Here is a 6,006-nt window from a genome sequence, read left to right on the forward strand (position 1 = left end):
GAGACCCCAATTGGGCTTCCTGCTCAGTGGGGAGTCTGCTTCTCCCTCTCCCACTCCACATATTTGTGCCCCCCCCCCCATTCTGTCAAATAAATAAACAAATCTTTAAAAATTCCATTATTATTATAGAAAGATGGACTGGTTTCTTCTAAATGAACTAGTCAAAGATAAGTCATAGGTGAGATTAGACAGTGACACGCACATCCTGGAATTCCAGACTTTGAAACAAGGCAGTTTGTTGTTTTCCTTGTATAAGACATCATTATAAATTTGTGGTAAAACAAAATGTAGGATTCCCATGGAGGTTTATCTGTCTTTACGCTGGGCGTGCACTCTTACTGGGATGGAATGCTGACAGGTTTGCTGACAGACCGGCTCTCCCTCTGTCTAGAGCACAGACACATTCCCTATGTGGTGTTTGGAGGCAAGACTGTAGGGTAGAAAAAGGTTCAGAAGAGTTAAAAAGCATAGACCAGACTGGCCATTTATACTCAAAGTGTTATTTGCTGGTTACTTTCTTAAAAATCGATTCTCAATGTAAAAAGAATCAGACACCCATAAAGCACTATGATGGATCCCTTATGCTCATGCTAGTTACTGGTCTCATTTCAAAGTTTTCTTACACTCACATCTGCCTACCCAGTGGACAAGAAGACATTGTCATAGAGCATTTGGTGAAGGGTTTGCATTTTTAAAGACTCGGGGGTAAGAGTAGTAATGCCCTATTGCTTTGGGGACTGCTACAGGACTAAAGCATCAAAGAACTTGTAAAGACCACCTGTTTGATTAGTTCACCCTTGCCATTAAAAAATAAAATCCCCATGTTTAGAACATTGATGAGAAGATGAAATACATTTTCAAGTACTTTTTCTTTTTGGCAATACTTCCAAGATACCGTCCAAATCTGGGCGTTAAGATGACTGCATGATCGGGTCATGATCCCAAAGTCCTGGGATCGAGCCCCACATCGGGCTTTCTGCTCGGCAGGGAGCCTGCTTCCCTTCCTCTCTTTCTGACTGCCTCTCTGCCTACTTGTGATCTCTGTCTGTCAAATAAATAAATAAAATCTAAAAAAAAAAAAAATTCTAAAAAAAAAAAGATGACTGCATGATTTTTCATGTGAAATAGTGTGTACGTGGTCCTACAGTTTGCATTTAAAGTGCCTTTCCTCACACTGCCCAGCATGCAACATTCCTTGCTCATTTCTGGATGGCCACCTGCTTCTTTCTCTGTTCCTGTGCCTTCCTGAACCTCTTTGCTGCCTCTAGGTCACCCACACATCTCCACACTTCTTGACCTCCTAGGAGGTGGGGAGCATCTGCATGGGGAAGGTCCCAGCTCACATCTTGTTCTTCTTTCTGGCTTGTCCATGATATGGATTTTAAATGACTTTCAGTGGAAGTTGGGAAATAGTCCTTTATCGATAAAAAACTGGCAGTAGGCTAAAAAAAGAAAAACCAAAGAAGTCTGGATAACCCTGATCAAGTGTTAATTATGCTGTTGTTAATCACTTTTTTTTTTTTTTTAAAGATGATAAGAGTAGAGTTAGAAGTTAGGGTAGGGGAACCTGGGTGGCTCAGTCATTAAGTGTCTGCGTTCAGCTCACGACATGATTTCAGGGTCCTAGGATCAAGCCCCACATCTGGCTCCCTGTCAGTGGAAGCCTGCTTCTTCCTCTCCCACTGCCCCTGCTTCTGTTCCTCTCTTTCTCTCTCTCTCTCTCTGTGTCAAATAAATAAATAGGTAAAACTTAAAAAAAGTTAAGATATAAAGAATATTTCCTTTTGGATCAACCAAACTGTTGTGATTGTGAAATCACAATTCTAGAACCAAATTCTCTCTCCATATCTCTCTCTTTCTGATTTTTTATCACATTTTGGCTCTTCACATTTTTGAAGTGGTACACTAATTATATGTAAAATATAATAGTTGAGCTTGATTGCACATATCATTCCAACGATCTCTAATGCATTTTATTGTTTGCCCAAGGGTTAAATATAATTGTTTTAATTCTTCACTTAAAGAAGTAGAAGTGAAATGACTGGCACACAAGGTCATTTTCTTCAATATGTAATTTGTTAACCATTCCTCAAGTATCTAATATTAAAGGCAACAATTTGAACAAGAATTGAGCATCCGGTTATATATAATAAACTCTGCAGTGAAATATGTCTGCAGGCTAATTAAAGATACTGAGACATTTTACACTGCCCAATACTTTTTTATTCCAGCAATTTGGTATATACAGGCCCTGTCTGAGCTTCCAAATTAACATTTACAGCATGAACATAACTTTGCCAGCTAGACAGCCAATCACCAGTATTGTGTTAAAAACAAAGAAACCAGCTTGTGAATGTGAAAGGCTGTAGCAAGAAGTGGCCAGGACAGATGAAACCATTAGAAAGGATCCAGAGAGTGTGGCTGTTTCGTGGTTTGAAACTTTAGAAGAAAGCAGAAATCCATGTTTCATTGCAAGCTGGGTACTATTTACACAATCCTTTGATTGAAACTGAAATAATATTGTAGTTGATCCTCTACAGTTAGAAGCTTTATTATGGAATAAATTTAAAATCAATACATGTGAAGTTCAAGAGAGGGTCATTGCCTGAAAATGTGGGTAAAAGTAAAAAGTCCTACAATAAATGGCTAAAACACGGAAGTTTGCGTTAAACTTTGCATTTAGAGAGAAAGCTAAAATACAGGCTAACATATAAAAAATGGGGCTGTATAGAGGATTCTTGAAACCTAGATCTTGAACAAAATTTGGGAGTCTTCTCACAAGAGAATCTACCTTTTCTCTTATCTGCTTCTCACCTGGTAACCCATTTCCACAGGGTGGGCCGATCTTTGCTGTTGGTCAGATACATCTTGGTGAGAAGGGGGAGATTTCTCTCTCGGATACCAGAAGTGAGCAGTCCCACTGTATTCCTTCACTGTGATTTCCCTCCCCACCAAGGCCTTTGACATTTTATGAGAGCAAGTATACTTCTCTTCAGTCATGAGTAGATTGTACAGCCTCGACTAGACATAAAGCCCCAGGAAGTACCTTCTAGCCACTGCGACTCCTTCCCCTGAGGCCTGAGGAGACCCCTTTGAAAGGTTTTTGCTGTTGACTTCAGCGTGTTGTTTTCCCTTCTTATTCCTGAAATGAGAATAACTTTACTTTTTTGTTTTTATTATAAAGTTTCATAACATTGCTCCATTTTGTTGCTAATAGATTTCATTGTCTCTGCGTAAGATTAAAGCTGATATTTTCTTTCAAACCTCAGAGTTTGTTCCTGGCTGGGTACCAAGTCAATTCCCCACCAATCCAACCACCTTGCCATTTTATTCTCTTTGGGGGAAATCTTGGGCTAGTCCTTCTCCGCATTATGAGAACATAGATTCTTTTTGGACACATTTGCTGAGTTGAATAACTGGTCCATCGCTGAAGAACTTTTACACTCTCTCTTCTGCTTTTCTTTTCTTTTTTTTTTTTTTTTAAGATTTTATTTATTTATTTGACAGAGAGAAATCACAAGTAGATAGAGAGGCAGGCAGAGAGAGAGAGAGAGGGAAGCAGGCCCCCTGCTGAGCAGAGAGCCGGATGCGGGACTCGATCCCAGGACCCTGAGATTATGACCTGAGCCGAAGGCAGCGGCTTAACCCACTGAGCCACCCAGGCGCCCCTCTCTTCTGCTTTTCTACCAGTAGCTCAAACAGTTAGCACATAGCTGCACAAAGGGAATAGACATGTTCAAGAGAACTGAATTCACCAGATATGAGTAAGCCATCTGAAAAAAAAAAAAAAAGACTCCCAATTTTCTACAAATAACCTTGTAATTAAATACAAACTAATATTTTTATGGGTGATCATTTGTTAGATTCATTTGTTACTATTTGGATTCATTATGAATTTTTCAGTCTCTTTTTATTTTAGTTTTTTTTTTTTTTAAAGATTTTATTTATTTATTTGACAGAGAGAGATCACAAGTAGGCAGAGAGGCAGGCAGAGAGAGAGGAGGAAGCAGGCTCCCTGCTGAGCAGAGAGCCCGATGCGGGCCTCGATCCCAGGACCCTGAGATCATGACCTGAGCCGAAGGCAGCGGCTTAACCCACTGAGCCACCCAGGCGCCCCTTTATTTTAGTTTTTGAAGAGGAAATATGTGTATATGGTTCAAAACTGGAAAATAGATTAAAAAAATGCATACTCAGAGAAACCTCACTCCCATTTATCCATTCATGTAGATAACTTTTGCCATTAGTTTCTGGGTTATTTACCCTGTGTTTCTTTTTCCAAAAATTAGTAAGTAAGTATGTTTCTGCATATTATGGGTATCCCTTTTTCCTTATGCAAAAGATAGCATAGTATATATGTCCTGTAATAACTCTTCATAGAGACCTTGTTCTTTTTGTTAGTTTCTACAGAGTCCTCCATTATGTAAATATTGTAATAAGTATTTTGGGTCAAAATATCCCAAAATAAGACTTCAAATAATGAAAACTATACATTATAAAACTTGTTAAAAGATTAAAAATCTGTGGAAGAAGCATATTGGGAAAGATTACACGAAATTAGAGTTAGCGTAAGTAGTCGTCATAAAGTAAAACTTTAAAAAAAGCTAAAACTTCACATGATAAGGTTTATGAATCACTAAAATCTGATACCAGAATAAAATCTGATATCAGAATCTTCTTAACAAAATTTGGACATGTCAAATTTGACTTGGGGAAATTGAGTTTGTTAGAAGAGCTTCTGGAGAAAAATCACAATAACAAAAGCTATAATTAGGAAAATACAGTGTTTTCAAGAAATCCAATAGAATAATCATAGCTTGAGAGTAATACTTAAGTTGGAAAAAATCAATTTCAGTAAAAATAATTTCAGTTACATTAAAGATAAAAGTGGAAAAAAAGAATTAACTGCCATGTGTAGAAAATTGATCAAAGAATCAACTTAGCTTAATGAAATAAGCTCCAGAAAATATTTTTATGATGAAAATTGATCATGTTTGTATAAACCTGTTTAATGTATCTTATATGGGATCAAATTATCTACTGGGGCATAAAGTGGTATCAAAATAAGCTGTACTAGCTTTTCCTAGGGTCCTTTTCTACATGTTCTGGCCTTGATTTTTTTTCTCATCTCCTCTTTTCTAGTCTTTGATGTATCATTTGCAGAGCTGCTTACCTATGAATCAGCTCATTTTTTTCTCAGAAGCACTTCTTTCTACCTCCCATTTCTCAACAACTCAAAGCTTCTTTGCTCCTCAAGCCCTTGACTTCATCTGGCATATTGGACCTCCTTCCTTTTATCACACATTGTATTTGTGGTCATTTGCATATTTTGAATATTCATTAGCATTTTGAAGAAAACAACCACCCTTCCCTGCAAGTCCTCTTATCACCTTTCTTAAAATCTATGCTGCCCTGTCTAGCTCCCTGCCTCTTCTCTTTCCCCTCACCTATATTCCTGATTCCCCAAAGCATATATTAGTCTTACAGTGGCTGGGGCTAATCCTGTTCTCTTGGGGAACTCTAGGAGCAGTTGGTGTGGAGTTCCAATGACTAAGCATCTTACTAACCCTGCTGCCATTTCTAAGTTGCCAATGTGCCCTCAGTTGGTAATCATATTGAGGCTTGTGCTTTGATAAATCCTAATTCTAGAGTTTGTATTCTTGTCTTCCTACTTGTTGCTTCAGTTTTTGTTTCGATAGCACACTTGGTATTCCTGTCTTACTAAGATTGCATTGCCAGCCTTTATTAGGGCCTAGAGTCCAACATTTGACTTGTATGTAGCCTCAGGTCTGGGGCCCTGTTTCTAGAAATTTCTAATATCTGTCTGCCTCCTGACAAAGTTCTACCTGAGTATTACCTGCTCTCCACCACCCGTTTCCAGGCTTCTCCTATCTACTGGAATGCCTATCCTTTCTCTCACATTGAACTTCCCAGGCACAGACCACATGACTAGAATCCTCCCTCATCCCCACACAGTTTTATCCAGATAGTATCCAGGTCACGTTATGC

This window comes from Mustela nivalis (genome assembly GCF_964662115.1).
Source record: "Mustela nivalis genome assembly, chromosome: 11".
In the NCBI taxonomy this organism is placed as follows: Eukaryota; Metazoa; Chordata; class Mammalia; order Carnivora; family Mustelidae; genus Mustela; species Mustela nivalis.